Source organism: Salvelinus sp. IW2-2015, unplaced genomic scaffold (assembly GCF_002910315.2).
Source record: "Salvelinus sp. IW2-2015 unplaced genomic scaffold, ASM291031v2 Un_scaffold2282, whole genome shotgun sequence".
In the NCBI taxonomy this organism is placed as follows: Eukaryota; Metazoa; Chordata; class Actinopteri; order Salmoniformes; family Salmonidae; genus Salvelinus; species Salvelinus sp. IW2-2015.
In genome coordinates, this window is record NW_019943609.1 from 101,405 (window position 1) to 117,607 (window position 16,203).

The 16,203-nt window shown below is 41.8% G+C and overlaps 1 long non-coding RNA gene and 1 pseudogene across 1 annotated transcript; both read left to right on the forward strand.

Moving 5' to 3' along the window:
* Positions 1-905: 905 nt before the first annotated feature.
* LOC112073525 (ankyrin repeat and SOCS box protein 12-like) lies at positions 906-14,405 on the forward strand (annotated as a pseudogene).
* Positions 14,406-15,803: 1,398 nt separating this feature from the next.
* On the forward strand, positions 15,804-16,203 carry LOC139025117 (uncharacterized). The gene is made up of 3 exons (XR_011476562.1): positions 15,804-15,849; positions 15,941-16,106; positions 16,142-16,203. It is a non-coding gene; the product is annotated as an uncharacterized lncRNA (long non-coding RNA).

A 16,203-nucleotide genomic window follows, 5' to 3' on the forward strand; every position in this document is an offset into this window, starting at 1 on the left:
AAGCGGAGAGTCGGTTTGGTGTGTTGTGTGGTTTCCGAAGATGCTGCGTCGCTTCCAAGGTGGGCTCATGTCATTGGCGTAATGTTGGGCGGCGACCGGTTTGCAAATGGGTGGTTGGGTGTGCAGGTTAATGGATACAGACACAGTACTTGGAAGTTAGTGGGGTGAGAGTCATAAGGGTTCATGTGAACAGTAAGTGTATTTGCAGGACTTTTTGTGTTGCAACAAATGAAACGAAATCTGATAACTATTTAACAAGTGTTGTGTGATCGTTCTCACTCTCTCCTTGAACAGCACACACCGCTTCGGTCTGCTTGGGGTTTCGTCAGTATCAACGTGGGCAGATACACGTTGCCCCAAAAGTCTATAAGCAGCGTATGTATTCCAATCCACAGTCATACTCAAGACCAATCTCCAACACGTCTCTCGGGCTCCTTGATCTGGCCAGCATCTTCTCTGACTAAGTCTATAGTTTAGGCTAGCGCCCCGTGGAGCAGTCAGCAGCTTACAACAGTCCAGGTGTCCATATACATGCGGATACTGTACAGGCGCTCCCTCAGGTGGGCGTCTGCGACGGCCCATCAGGACTCTTGGAGAGACGTCGACCTCGGCTCGAACCTGAAGCAGCTCCCTGAGGACTCCACGTCCTCGCGGCGGCGTCAAGCACGGGAACAGTTGTTGTACGGCGCTGCCGGTGGGCGTCGGCTCCAGCTTTAGTAGACCCAAACACAGTCCACGGTTGTTACCATGACGCTGTAAACAGAGGCGGTCTGGGCCTTCACATCTTAGACTTCCACTGCAAAACCAATATCCAAACAATAATGAATCACTAGGTTAAAATTACATTTACTTAGAAAGCCTTGTTTTAACATAAAGTGTTTGTACAGTCAGCGCCACAGCGCAAAATGACCGCTGTCTGGATCAACGTCATGACTACCATGTCAGGAGTAGCGTCATGGTTGGAGAAGATACCCCAAGTCTTCTATCGGCATCGCTTCACTCCGCTCCTGTCCAGCAGCACTTCCAGACAGCCTCAGGTGGCCGTGTGCTGCGGCGTCGTAGGGGGGTACAGCGGATCGCCCAAGCCCGCTTCTGCTGTTTGATACACTTTCTGTATCTCTCCTGGGACACACAGCTTCAGCTACCAACACGTCATCACTGCTCACTGCTGGTTAGAGCCTGGGGAAAAGCAGTATTATACCTCCCACTACCATATACAACACATGTTATTGGGTTGCACCTGCCTGGGTGGTATCATCTACACCTCAAACAAAACATAGGCATACCTAATCTGAACTTGTTCAATAAGATATTTTTTTTATTTAAATAGGCAAGTCAGTTAAGCACATATTCTTATTTTCAATGATAGCCAGGAACCAGTGGGCTTAGCTCGCTTCTTCACGACGCGCAGAACACCAGATTTTGTCTACTTATCAGTCCGGGGCTTCGATCTTGCCAATTTGGTTACCTAGTCAAAGCTCTAACCACTTAGCTACTGCACCCAACAATAAGATATGCCGTTGAGTTTTGTTGGACATCCCTTCTTGAAACTCTTTGTTACAGCGTATCCTAATGATCACGACCCTAGTTAGGTCACACCCACGTAGACTGGGAAGTACCCCAGTGCGGGTCTTGATGCTGTGCAAGCTCTACTGATGCTGTCCCGCGGTATAGCTTGCTAAGTTACAAAGCACTGCAGGTCATTGGTTGTACTGGCCATGCTCATTGTCCTCCTCATCCTTCTTCCTGGGTTGAAGCAGAAGAGAAGATCTTGGACCACATCATTAGACTCATCTTGAGAGGGTGGATGCGCTGTGTTGATACTGTCTAGGACCATTACTGTTTACTATAGCTATAACAGTTATCAACTCATACCATCTGCGAGAGAGAGAGAAGAGAGACGACGAGAGAGCAGAGAGAGCAGACGAGAAGAGAGAGAGAAGAGAGAGAGAGACGAGAGAGAGAGCAGTAGAACGACGAGAGCAGAGAAGAGAGGAGACTGAGGCAGAGAAGAGCAGAGAGACGACGAGAGGGAGAGAGGGAATATATGGAATGAGAGAGAGAGAGAGAGACGAAGAGAGACGCGAGAGAGAGAGAGAATGGTCAGAACGAGAGGCAAAAAGAAACGAGCATCCGAGCAGAGAGAAAGAGAAGGTTGAGAGAAGAGAGACAAAAAGAAAGGAGAACGAGAGAGACAAAAAAAGAGAACAGAGAGAGAGAGAAAGAGAGAGAGAGACAAAAGAAAGAGATTGAGATGAAGCGAATGGTAGAGAGAGAGAGAGAGATGAGAATGGTAGAGAGGAAGAGAGAGAGAGAACGGTAGAGAGGGGCAAAAAGGAAAGAAACATGAGAGAGAGAAAGACAACGGTTGAGAGAGGAGAGAGACAAAAAGAAGAGAAGAAGAGGGAGAAAGAGAAGAGAGAGAGAATGAGAATGAGAGAATGGTAGAGAGAGAGAGAGAGAGAGAGAGAGAGAGAGAGAGAGAGAGAGAGAGAGAGAGAGAGAGAGAGAGAGAGAGAGGAGAGAGCGAGAGAGAGAGAGAGAGAGAGAGAGAGAGAGAGAGAGACAAAAAGAAAGACACGAGAGAGAGACAAAAAAGAAAGAGAACAGCCGAGAATGGAAGAGAAAGAGAGAGACAAAAAGAAAGAGAACGAAGAGGAGAGAGAATGAGAGAGAGAGACAAAAAAAAGAGAATGAAGAGAATGGTAAGATAGAGATAGCGACAAGAAAGAAAGAGAGAGAGAGGGAAAAGAAAAAGAGTGAGAGACAAAAAGAAAGAGAGAAAGAGGAGAGACAAAAAGAAAGAGAAAGAGAGAGGGAGAAAGCGAGAGAGAGACAAAAAGAAAGAGAGTAGAGAGAGGGGAGGGGATATAAATAATCTAAATCTATCGAATAACTTTCTAGTCTCGTAGGGAATCGTTGTGTTGTCACCAGCATCAGAACAGACATGGAGAATACAGACCACACCGGCATAGCTTACACTATACTGGGTTATGTCACCAGCCAGGGCTCATCTGTTGCTTCCGGACAGGATAGCTAAAAATACAAAGACCGGCGAATAGATTGACACAGGGAATAGATTAGACAGGAATAGACTAGAGACAGGCGATAGATAGACACGGGCATGAGATAAGACAGGGAATAGAAATAGACAGGGAATAGATAGAGACACGGGAATAGATAAAGACACCGGAAGAATAGAGACCAGGGAAAGAATAAATAGATCACGGGAATGATAGAGAAGGGAAAGATTGAGACAGGGAATAGATCAGAAGACAGGGAATAGACTAATCAGACAGGGAATAGATAGACACAGGAATGATAGAGACCAGGGACATAGATAATAGACAGGAATAGATAGAGACAGGGATTAGATAATAGACGGAATAGATAGAGACAGGGAATAGATAGGGACATGGAATAATATCAGAACAGGAATAGATAGCGACAGGAATAGATAGAGTACAGGAATAGATAGAGACAGGATAGATAGAGAACAGGGAATATATAGAGACATAATAAAAATTAGACAAGGAATAGATAGAGAACAGGGATAGATAGAGACAGGGAATAAGATAGAGACATTATAAAAATAGACAGGGAATAGATAAGACAGGGAATAGATAGACAGGAATAGATAATAGCAGGAATAGATAGAGACAGGGATAGATAATCAAACAGGAAAGATAGAGACAGGGATGATAATAAACAGGAATAGATAGAGACAAGGATAAATAATAAACCATGAATAGATAGAGACAGGATGAATAATAACGGAAAGATAGAGATGGGATAGGTAATAAACAGGAATAGATAGAGACAGGTATAGATAATCCGAAACAGGAATAGATAGAGATAGGGAGGATAATAAACAGGAATAGATTAATAAAGGAATAGATCGAGAACAAGGAATAGATAGAGACAGGGAAATAGATCATAAACAGGAATAGTAGAGACAGGGATAGATAATGGACAGGGAAATCAGATAGAGACAGGGATAGTAATAGACAGGGAATAGACTAATAAACAGGAATAGATAGAGACAGGATAGATAAGACATGAACTAGATATAACAGGAATAGAAGAGACAATGGAAATAGATATAAACAGGAATCGATAGAGACAGGGAATAGAGAGAGACATGGAATCGATAGACGACAGGAAAAATCACCGAGACAGGGAATAGATATAAACAGGAATGATAGAGACAGTGATAGATAAGTAAACAGAATACGATATAAACAGGAATAGATAAGAGAAGGCGAATCAGAAGAGACAGGGATGATCATAAACATCGCGAATACGACTAGAGACAGGCCGATACGATCATAGACAGGGGAATAGACTAGAGCACACGGAATAGATAATCACAGGAATCAGATAGAGCAGGGATAGATAGAGACAAGGATAGATAGAGACATGGCAATAGATATAACAGTAATCGATAGAGACAGGGAATAGAATAGAGACATGGAATAGATAATAAACAAGGAATCGATAGAGACAGGGAATTAGATAGAGAACACATAGAGCCAATGCCAGTATTACATATTGAACCTTTTGTCTCTTTCAGTTTTCAATTTACTTCAGAACTCTGCCAATGCTTTCCATTAGGAGCCAAGTGGGATGAACCATTGTCGAACATAGACTCATTTTAATAAACGTTAAATAGTGAACATCTTCATCATATGAGTTTGCAAAGTTTGCAGAAAGGGCATAATGTTTGAGATTGATTTTTTAAAAAAAATGAATGTTTCGGAATTTTTTCTCTATTTGCGTAAACAATATGCATGGAAAATATGAAAAAAGACAAACAGATTTTGGGGTTAAAAACATCCAGAACAGAATCCCATTCCCATTTAATCTTCTAATTAGTTCCGTATGCCAAAAGACTCAGAGAACACACGCAAATGGTGGTTTAACATGCCTTTCCACTTACCTCACCACAGGTCCACACAACCAGGGATCTTCTGCAAACAATGTTACGTCAGGACGTTGTAGTAAAACTTCCAATCTCTTTAATAACTCATGGTCCATCGGTCACATGGAAGAAAGACGGAGAAGACTCAAGAGGAATGTGTTGCTGCTCCACACAGGGACTCGGGTTCTGAAGAGCTGTGGCGGGTGTGTGTTAACTGTCGTAACAGCAGACCAGAGAGGGGGTCTGGCTGGCTGGGTGCGCTAGGCTATTTTAGGCACGGATAGACCTACCTAAACTACCAATTCTGGAGAACTGTGAGAGTTATAATTAGAACTGGGCGATAAGACTGGTGAACACTGAATCAGCTGGGGTTGGGTTGGTGGGCAGGGGCCTTGGGCACTCCCGTGGTGTTTTCCAGTGTGTCCTGTATCCAGCCAAACATGTCATCAGATGTTGATCTGAATCAGATAGGCTTACTTCTCTGTGTTTCATTTTCGGCTTGCCAAGCTCACAGAAAGTAACCTTTAACCCTTTGGTTTCCTCAGATCTTTAATAAAGTGTCAGTGTGTATTTGAATCCTAAAGATAAATGTTTTGTGCTGTATTGATTGTCACCGTGTAAACAGGCTGTCATATACCTCATTTTTTAGTTTACACTGTGATGGCAACATCTTATAGCCTGTGTGCAGCCTGTCTGACTGTCCAGAGAAGCTCGCTGTAGGACTGCAGCTCGTTACACGCTGCTTCTGCCTCAGCAACCAGATCAGCTGTTCCACACAGCCCCTGCACTCAAAACCATGATCACTGTTCCCAAGCCTGCTTGCCTCAAACCATGTTCAGCTGTTCACACAGCCTGCTCTGCCTCAGACCGATCCCAGCTGTCTCACACAGCCTGCTCCCTGCCCCTCAGAACATGTTCAGTGTTCACAGCAGCTCTGCCTCCAGAACCATGTTCAGCTGTTCACAACAGGACACAATACAGCACAAAACATTTATCTTATAGGATTCAAATACACACTGACACTTTATTAAAGATCTGAGAAACCTAAAGGGTTAAAGTTACTTTCTGTGAGCTTGGCAAGCCGAAATGAAAACAGACTGAAGTAAGCCTATCTGATTTCAGATCACACATCTGATGACATGTTTGCTGGTACAGGACACAGTGAAACACCACGGAGTGCCAAGGCCCCTGCCCACCAACCCAACCCACAGCCTGAGTGTCAGTGTCACCAGTCTTATCGCCAGTCTAATTATAACTCTCACAGTTCTCCAAGAATGGAAGTTTAGGTAGGTCTATCCGTGGGCCTAAAATTAGCCCCCTAGCAGCACCCAGCCAGCCAGACCCCCTCTCTGGTCTGCTGTGTTAGACAGTAACACACACCCGCCACAGCTCTCAGACCCGAGTCCCTGTGTGGATACAGCAACACATTCCTCTTGGAGTCTTCTCCTCTTCTTCCATGTGACCGATGGACCATGGAGTTATTAAAGAGTGGAACGTTTTACTACCAACGTCCTGAGTAACATTGTTGGCAGAGAGATCCCTGGTTGGTGACCCTGTGGGTGAGGTAAGTGGAAAGCATTGTTAACCACCATTTGCTGTGTGTCTCTGAGTCTTTGGATCACGGTAGCTATAGAAGGAGTTAAATGGGGAATGGGATTCTGTCTGGGATGTTTTTAACCCCAAATCTGTTGTCTTTTATCATATTTTCCATGATAGTTGTTTACGCAAATAGAGAAAAATATTCCGAAACATTTCATTTTTTAAAAATCAATCTCAACATTATGCCCTTTCTGCAAACTTGTGCAAACTCATATGATGAAGACTTTCACTAATTTAACCGTTATTTAGAAATGTCTATTTCAACAAGTGTTCATCCCACTTGGCTCCTAATAAAACATTTGCAGATGTCTGAGAGTAAATGAACTGAAAGAGACAAAAGGTTCATATGTAATACTGTGCATTGGGCTCTATGTGTTCTCTATCTATTCCCTGTCTCTATCGATTCCTGTTTATTATCTATTCCATGTCTCTATCTATTCTATTCCCTGTCTCTATCGATTACTGTTTATATCTATTGCATGTCTCTATCTATTCCTTCTCTTGTCCTTATCTATCCAGTATCTCCTGCTCTATCTATCCTTATTATCTATTCCTGTTTATTGTCCTCTAGTCTATTCCCCTGTCTATGATCGTATCGCCTGTCTCAGTCTGTATTCGCATGTTTATGATCTATCCCTGTCTCTTATCTATTCCCTCCTATCATATCCTGTTTATTCTTCCTGTTTATTATCTATACTGTCTCTATCTTTCCTGTTTATGATCTATTCCCGTGTCTACTGATCTTTCCTGTCGTCTCATCGATCCATGTCCTACTCTATTCCCTGTCTCTATCGATTCCTGTTTATATCTATCTTCCATGCTCTCTATTCTATTTATATCTATTCAGTGTCTATCTATCCTGCTCTATCTATTTCCTGTTTATTATCTATTCCTGTCTATTACTATCCCTGTCTCTATCTATTCCCTGTCCATTATCTACCCTGTCCTACTATTCCTGATTATGATCTATTTCCCTGTCTCTATCTATTCCCTTGTCTCGATCTATTCCTTTTATTAACTATTCCGTTATTATCTCTCCCTATCTCTACTATTCCTTTCGGATTATCTATACCTGTCTCTATCTATTCCTGTTTATTACTATCCCATCTCATCTTTCCTGTTATTATCTATCCTGTCCTCTATCTATTCATGGTTTATTATTTATCCTTGTCTCTATCTATTCCTGTTTATTATCATCCCTGTCTCTATCTATTCCTGTTATGATTATCTATCCCTGTCTCTATCTATTCCTGTCTATTATCTATTCCCTGTCTATCTAATTCCCTTCTTATCTATATCCTGTCTATTTTTATTAATGTCTCTATCTTATTCCCTTCTCTATCTATCCCTGTCTCTATCTATTCCTGTCTAATTTTATTAATGTCTCTATATATTCCCTGTCTCTATCTATCCTGTCTCTATCTATTCCTGTCTCTATCTATTCCTGTCGCTATCTATTCCGTGTTCTATATCTATTCCATGTCCCTACTATTCCCTGTCTCTATCTATTCCCTGTCTATTATCTAATCCTGTCTCTATCTATTCCTGTCTAATTATCTATTCCCTGTCTCAATCCTATTCCTGTGTATCTATCTCTGTGTATTCCCTGTCTATTCTATCTATTCCCTGTCTCTATCAGTCTTTCCCTTCTCTATACGATCATTTATCTTTCCCGTCTCTATTATTCCCGTGTCTTTATCTATCCCTGTCTCTATCTATTCCCGTCTATTTCTATTCCCTGTCATCTATTCATTTCATGCCCGTCTCTATCTATCCCTGTCGTTCTATCCCTGCTCTTATTCCCTGTCTATTATCTATTCCCTCGTGTCAAATCTATCGCACGGTCTTTGTATCTGTTTAGTATCCTGTCCGGATAGCACAGATGAGCCCTGGCTGGTACATAACCCAGTAAGTTAGCTATGCCGTGTGTCTGTATTTCATTCTCTTGTCAATGTCTGTTCTGATGCTGGTGACAACACAACGATTCCCTACGAGACTAGAAAGTTATTCGATAGATTTAGATTATTTATATCCCCTCCCCTCTCTCTACTCTCTTTCTTTTTGTCTCTCTCTCGCTTTCTCCCTCTCTCTTTCTCTTTCTTTTTGTCTCTCCTCTTTCTCTCTTTCTTTTTGTCTCTCACTCTTTTTCTTTTCCCTCTCTCTCTCTTTCTTTCTTGTCGCTATCTCTATCTTACCATTCTCTTCATTCTCTTTTTTTTGTCTCTCTCTCTCATTCTCTCTCCTCTTCGTTCTCTTTCTTTTTGTCTCTCTCTTTCTCTTCCATTCTCGGCTGTTCTCTTTCTTTTTTGTCTCTCTCTCGTGTCTTTCTTTTTGTCTCTCTCTCTCTCTCTCTCTCTCTCTCTCTCTCTCTCGCTCTCTCCTCTCTCTCTCTCTCTCTCTCTCTCTCTCTCTCTCTCTCTCTCTCTCTCTCTCTCTCTCTCTCTCTCTCTCTCTACCATTCTCTCATTCTCATTCTCTCTCTCTTCTCTTTCTCCCTCTTCTTCTCTTCTTTTTGTCTCTCTCCTCTCTCAACCGTTGTCTTTCTCTCTCTCATGTTTCTTTCCTTTTTGCCCCTCTCTACCGTTCTCTCTCTCTCTTCCTCTCTACCATTCTCATCTCTCTCTCTCTCTCTACCATTCGCTTCATCTCAATCTCTTTCTTTTGTCTCTCTCTCTCTTTCTCTCTCTCTCTGTTCTCTTTTTTTGTCTCTCTCGTTCTCCTTTCTTTTTGTCTCTCTTCTCTCAACCTTCTCTTTCTCTCTGCTCGGATGCTCGTTTCTTTTTGCCTCTCGTTCTGACCATTCTCTCTCTCTCTCGCGTCTCTCTTCGTCTCTCTCTCTCTCTCTCATTCCATATATTCCCTCTCTCCCTCTCGTCGTCTCTCTGCTCTTCTCTGCCTCAGTCTCCTCTCTTCTCTGCTCTCGTCGTTCTACTGCTCTCTCTCTCGTCTCTCTCTCTCTTCTCTCTCTCTTCTCGTCTGCTCTCTCTGCTCTCTCGTCGTCTCTCTTCTCTCTCTCTCGCAGATGGTATGAGTTGATAACTGTTATAGCTATAGTAAACAGTAATGGTCCTAGACAGTATCAACACAGCGCATCCACCCTCTCAAGATGAGTCTAATGATGTGGTCCAAGATCTTCTCTTCTGCTTCAACCCAGGAAGAAGGATGAGGAGGACAATGAGCATGGCCAGTACAACCAATGACCTGCAGTGCTTTGTAACTTAGCAAGCTATACCGCGGGACAGCATCAGTAGAGCTTGCACAGCATCAAGACCCGCACTGGGGTACTTCCCAGTCTACGTGGGTGTGACCTAACTAGGGTCGTGATCATTAGGATACGCTGTAACAAAGAGTTTCAAGAAGGGATGTCCAACAAAACTCAACGGCATATCTTATTGTTGGGTGCAGTAGCTAAGTGGTTAGAGCTTTGACTAGGTAACCAAATTGGCAAGATCGAAGCCCCGGACTGATAAGTAGACAAAATCTGGTGTTCTGCGCGTCGTGAAGAAGCGAGCTAAGCCCACTGGTTCCTGGCTATCATTGAAAATAAGAATATGTGCTTAACTGACTTGCCTATTTAAATAAAAAAAATATCTTATTGAACAAGTTCAGATTAGGTATGCCTATGTTTTGTTTGAGGTGTAGATGATACCACCCAGGCAGGTGCAACCCAATAACATGTGTTGTATATGGTAGTGGGAGGTATAATACTGCTTTTCCCCAGGCTCTAACCAGCAGTGAGCAGTGATGACGTGTTGGTAGCTGAAGCTGTGTGTCCCAGGAGAGATACAGAAAGTGTATCAAACAGCAGAAGCGGGCTTGGGCGATCCGCTGTACCCCCCTACGACGCCGCAGCACACGGCCACCTGAGGCTGTCTGGAAGTGCTGCTGGACAGGAGCGGAGTGAAGCGATGCCGATAGAAGACTTGGGGTATCTTCTCCAACCATGACGCTACTCCTGACATGGTAGTCATGACGTTGATCCAGACAGCGGTCATTTTGCGCTGTGGCGCTGACTGTACAAACACTTTATGTTAAAACAAGGCTTTCTAAGTAAATGTAATTTTAACCTAGTGATTCATTATTGTTTGGATATTGGTTTTGCAGTGGAAGTCTAAGATGTGAAGGCCCAGACCGCCTCTGTTTACAGCGTCATGGTAACAACCGTGGACTGTGTTTGGGTCTACTAAAGCTGGAGCCGACGCCCACCGGCAGCGCCGTACAACAACTGTTCCCGTGCTTGACGCCGCCGCGAGGACGTGGAGTCCTCAGGGAGCTGCTTCAGGTTCGAGCCGAGGTCGACGTCTCTCCAAGAGTCCTGATGGGCCTCCAACGCCACAGCCTGCAGGGGACCCCTGTACATATCCGCTGTATATGGACACCTGGACTGTTTTAAGCTGCTACTGCTCCACGGGGCTAATCCTAACTATAACTGTAAGTCAGAGAAGATGCTGGCCAGGATCAAGGAGCCCAAGACGGTGTTGGAGATGTGTCTGAGGTATGACTGTGGAGTGGAATACATACAGCTGCTTATAGACTTTGGGGCAGACGTGTATCTGCCCACGTTGATTACTGACAAGACCACCAAGCAGAACGAAGCGGTGGTGCTGCTGCTCAAGGAGAGAGGTGAGAACATCACACACACTTGTTAAATAGTTATCAGATTCGTTTCATTTGTTGCACAAAAGTTATACATTTGTTACATATTTGACTCTCACATATTCAGTCTGTTCTGTATCTCTAACTGATTGACGGTTGTTAATGATGAGAACATTGGAGCGTTTCTCGAATTTCACTGAATTAATAAGGAACCTCTCCTGTGTTTTGTTTCCAGTTTGTCCCAATACTCTGATGTCACAGACACGGCGTGCGATTCGGAGCTACCTCCCCGTGGTTAATAAAATGACATCCATAGACCGCTTGGACATTCCCCAGATACTGAGGAACTACCTGAAACATCTCACCTGACCTCTATCTCCTGACCTCTGAACTCTGTATGATGAAGATGATGTCACAAATGGATACCCTATTTGGCTGTGTCTCAATAGTGGATTCCTCTGCTTCATCTCCACTGTTCTGAAAACACATTTTAGGTGAAAGCAATACGGAGGAGGATTTCTGCAAAATGTAAACAAAAAGTGTGATAATTTCATACTTTTTTTCATCTTCTACTGTCTCTACTGAGTGCATCATGGGCTGCAAAGTCCAGTTTGTTTTGTTTTTATTGGAAGTGTGAATAATAATTATGCCAAGTTTGCCTTTGAATAGTTGTAGAGGTTTAATTAGAAGAAACATATTTATTTAACTTAATCTCTGTGATTGAATTCAGCAAATTGTGCGTAAATGTAATCATTGGAAATTGGTTGAAGTCTACTGAAAACATGGTTTAAGACACTGCCCTCTCCTGGACAGTTAGATGAGTGCACAGAGCTTCACGAGAAACATTTTGTAAAACCATGAGTAACCACTAGGTGTCAGACCACCACTGTAAATGTATTCTCCGTCTATGAAATCACTGCTCACCGTTTGAAAGTAATCTTTAGTCAAGCTACAAACAATGTCATTTGTGTAATCTCGCTCACATTATGAGTGACCTTGCTGAAGACTGAAGTTAGTTCCCTGAGTTAATTCTGGGGCTTTAGCTCAGTGACATAGTCTTGTGGAGTGCAAAAACCCAGGTTCAAACCCAGTCAGTCAAACCCAGGTTCAAACCCAGTCAGTCAAACCCAGGTTCAAACCCAGGTTTAAACCCAGTCAGTCAAACCCAGGTTCAAACCCAGTCAGTCAAACCCAGGTTCAAACCCAGGTTCAAACCAGGTCAGTCAAACCCAGGTTCAAACCCAGGTTCAAACCCAGTCAGTCAAACCCAGGTTCAAACCCAGGTTCAAACCCAGTCAGTCAAACCCAGGTTCAATCCCAGTCAGTCAAACCCAGGTTCAAACCCAGTCAGTCAGACCCAGGTTCAAACCCATCAGTCAAACCCAGTCAGTCAAACCCAGGTTCAAACCCAGTCAGTCAAACCCAGGTTCAAACCCAGTCAGTCAAACCCAGGTTCAAACCCAGGTTCAAACACAGTCAGTCAAACCCAGGTTCAAACCCAGTCAGTCAAACCCAGTTTCAAACCTGGTTTCAAAAAACAGATAAAGCAACATCTCATGGCACAACGCCTCTCCCCTATTTGACCCAGATAGTGTGTGTGTATGCATTGATATGTAGGCTACGTGTGCCTTTAAAAATGTATGTAGTTCTGTCCTTGAACTGTTCTTGTCTATTGATGTTCTGTATTATGTCATATTTCATGTTTTGTGTGGACACCAGGAAGACTAGCTGCTGCTTTTGCAACAGCTAATGGGGATCCTAATAAAATACCAATACCAAAAAAAAACTGGTTTAAACCCAGTCAGTCAAAGGAGCAGCAAACAAACAGGAAGAAGACATTGCCTTATTTGAACAGAAGAATTCATACACACACAGGATATGACATCACATTACAGGATGAGGATATCCTGTCTAACGTCCCCATTGACCTTACGACACAGTTCAGTATATAGAGGTTTTAATTTCAACTAAAGTACAGTTATATCAGATGTGGTTCAGTTTTTACAGTGAAATACAACGTAATAATTCCCAGTGCTCTTTGATTACATCAAAATATATAGACTTCTCGACGCTCCACATTCACAGTTTCAGCATTTGAATAGGCATTACTTAGTTTCAGAGTTGGTTTTTTCCATTTCTACAACATATCAAAATAAACATAATCGAAGGCCAAAGAGAAAATATATGTTCCTGCTATTTGTACTGTACAAACATGGTGATGACATTTCAGACTGACAGATAAAATGGAAGTCATACCAGAGTCCAAACCCCCCTCCCCATTCTAGATGGCAATGTGAATGTACAGTGAATAGCCTAGTAGCTCCAACTAAACCTGTTACTTGTCTTGTTATCTGTTTCAGTGTCCATACATTAGTACCCTGACGGTTCTGAAACCACATACTACTGTATAACCAACTAGAGAAAAGCAACAAGGGTTTGTAATGATGACTGTGTGTACGTCCCAATGGCACCCTATTCCCTGTATAGTGCACTCCTTTTGATCAGGGCCCATAGGGACTATATAGAGAATAGGATGCCATTTGGGACCAAACCAGTGCATCGTATGTATAATGTCTAGATTTCTACTTCCTTTCAGCCCTAAATATAGACTCACCCGGCCAACAACAGATCCTTATACTGTCCATGTCTAAACCAACAACAAACATATCATGTTAATATCAACATATTATACCATATTACATTTCATAAATATTTGTGCTATTATTGGGAGGTAAATAAATAGTGTGTCTCCTAAATGCACCTTAAAGAATCCATGACTGTGTTGAGTAGAGCTGCTGACATGAATATATCCACGATGATGGTTACATATAGCTCCTTCTACCAGGTTTCTTATTGGTTCAGCATAAATACATGCTAACACCATATACAGTAGATAGATCTACTATTTGGTGTGCTGTTGCCATAGGAAAAGAATGACCCGTTTTACCTTGAATCTGTTCTGCAGGAGTGGTAGAATATTCTATCAATAGTCAGTGCCTGGCAGAGAACTAACTGATCAAATTACACAACTATTTATCAAAGTATCAACTACAGCAGTGTTATGTTAATAGTGTTAACCACTAATCAATTAATTAATTATTGATTAATAGCAAACCACAATTCAATGTTATAATAATATTATTATGGCATGTCAGTGGATTCATATTCTCTACTGTTGTCTGTCATGAATAAATATAATCCCTTGAGAGAGGGAAACAGTATCTAATGGCCTAGAGAAAACATCATATCATTACATGGAATGAAACAGTATCTAATGGCCTAGAGGAAAACATCATATATTAATGGAATGAAACAGTATCTAATGGCCTAGAGAAACATCATAATTACATGGAATGAAACAGTGAAGGGTTGTAAAATAATGGCAAGCAGGTTGGTTTAAAAGAGAAAACCAAATCTTCAAAGAGTTAATCTCATGTGTCATGCAAGAACTCTGGATGCCATAAAACATCATGCATCTACTGGTACTGAGGATAGAACTGGGTCTCTGTACTGAGGATAAGAACTGGGTCTCTGTACTGAGGATAGAACTGGGTCTCTGGTACTGAGGATAGAACTGGGTCTCTGGTACTGAGGATAGAACTGGGTCTCTGGTACTGAGGATAGAAACTGGAATCTCTGGTACTGAGGATAGAACCGGGTCTCTGGTACTGAGGATAGAAACCGGGTCGGCTGGTACTGAGGATAGAACTGGGTCTCTGGTAACTGAGGATAGAAACTGGGTCTCTGGTACTGAGGATAGAACTGGATCTCAAATGGCACCCTATTCCCTATATAGTGCCCTACTTTTGAACAGGACCCATGGAGCTCTGGTCAAAGTAGGGCACTATATAGGGAATAGGGTGCCATTTGAGATGCAAACCTAGAACTGAAACAACACTGTTGGCTGTCTCCAACGCAAAATACCAATATTGTAATATAATATATGATCTGTTGTTTACACAGTATGCACATGTAGCTAGGTGCTAGTCACAGGTAATATGAATGTTCTGTCTGTTTCCTCACCATTTTATGTCAGCTAGCTTCTCAAAACTGGGGACGTTGAATTGGAAAATAAAAATAAATGTGAATAAACCAAATGCTGACTAACTAGACAGTCGTCTCCCACCATTATGTCCTTCTGTCAAACCCTCTACGTCTTTCATTAACACACGCAGGACATCAATAGGACAACTGATTAAAATCTAAATGAAATGATTCCATCTAAATGTTATGTAAATAATCTTAGAGTTTGTCAGACAATAACAGTAAAATGTCCCTCACATTCAACAGATCCACATCCCCAGTGCAATGGTGTTGTACTACAATAACAGCCTGGAATACACACTGGATATATCTCTGTTTCCCTGTTATATTCACAGTGATATTCACAGTGATATTTAGAGTGATATTCAGTGATATTCAGTGATATTCAGAGTGATATTCAGAGTGAAATTCAGTGATATTTATAGTGATATTCAGAGTGATATTTATAGTGATATTCAGAGTGAAATTTAGAGTGATATTCAGCGATATTCAGTGATATTTATAGTGATATTCAGAGTGATATTCAGAATGATATTTAGAGTGATATTCAGCGATATTCAGTGATATTCAGAGTGATATTCAGTGAATATTTATAGTGATATTCAGATGGTATTCACGCGATATTCAGAGTGATATTAGAGTGATATCCAGAGTGATATTCAGAGTGATATTTAGAGTGAATATTCAGAGTGATATTTAGCGTGATATTCAGAGTGATATTCAGATGGTATCTCACGCGATATTCAGATAATATTCAGAGTGATATTCAGCGATATTCAGTGATATTCAGAGTGATATTCAGAGTGATATTCAGAGTGATATTTAGAGTGATATTAGAGTGATATTTAGAGTGATATTCAGAGTGATATTCAGAGTGATATTCAGAGTGATTTTAGAGTGATATTTTAGAGTGATATTTAGAGTGATATTTAGAGTGATATTTAGAGTGATGTTCAGTGATTTTCAGAGTGATATTCAGAGTGATATTCAAGAGTGATCTTTAGAGTGATATTTAGAGTGATATTTAGAGTGATATTTAGAGT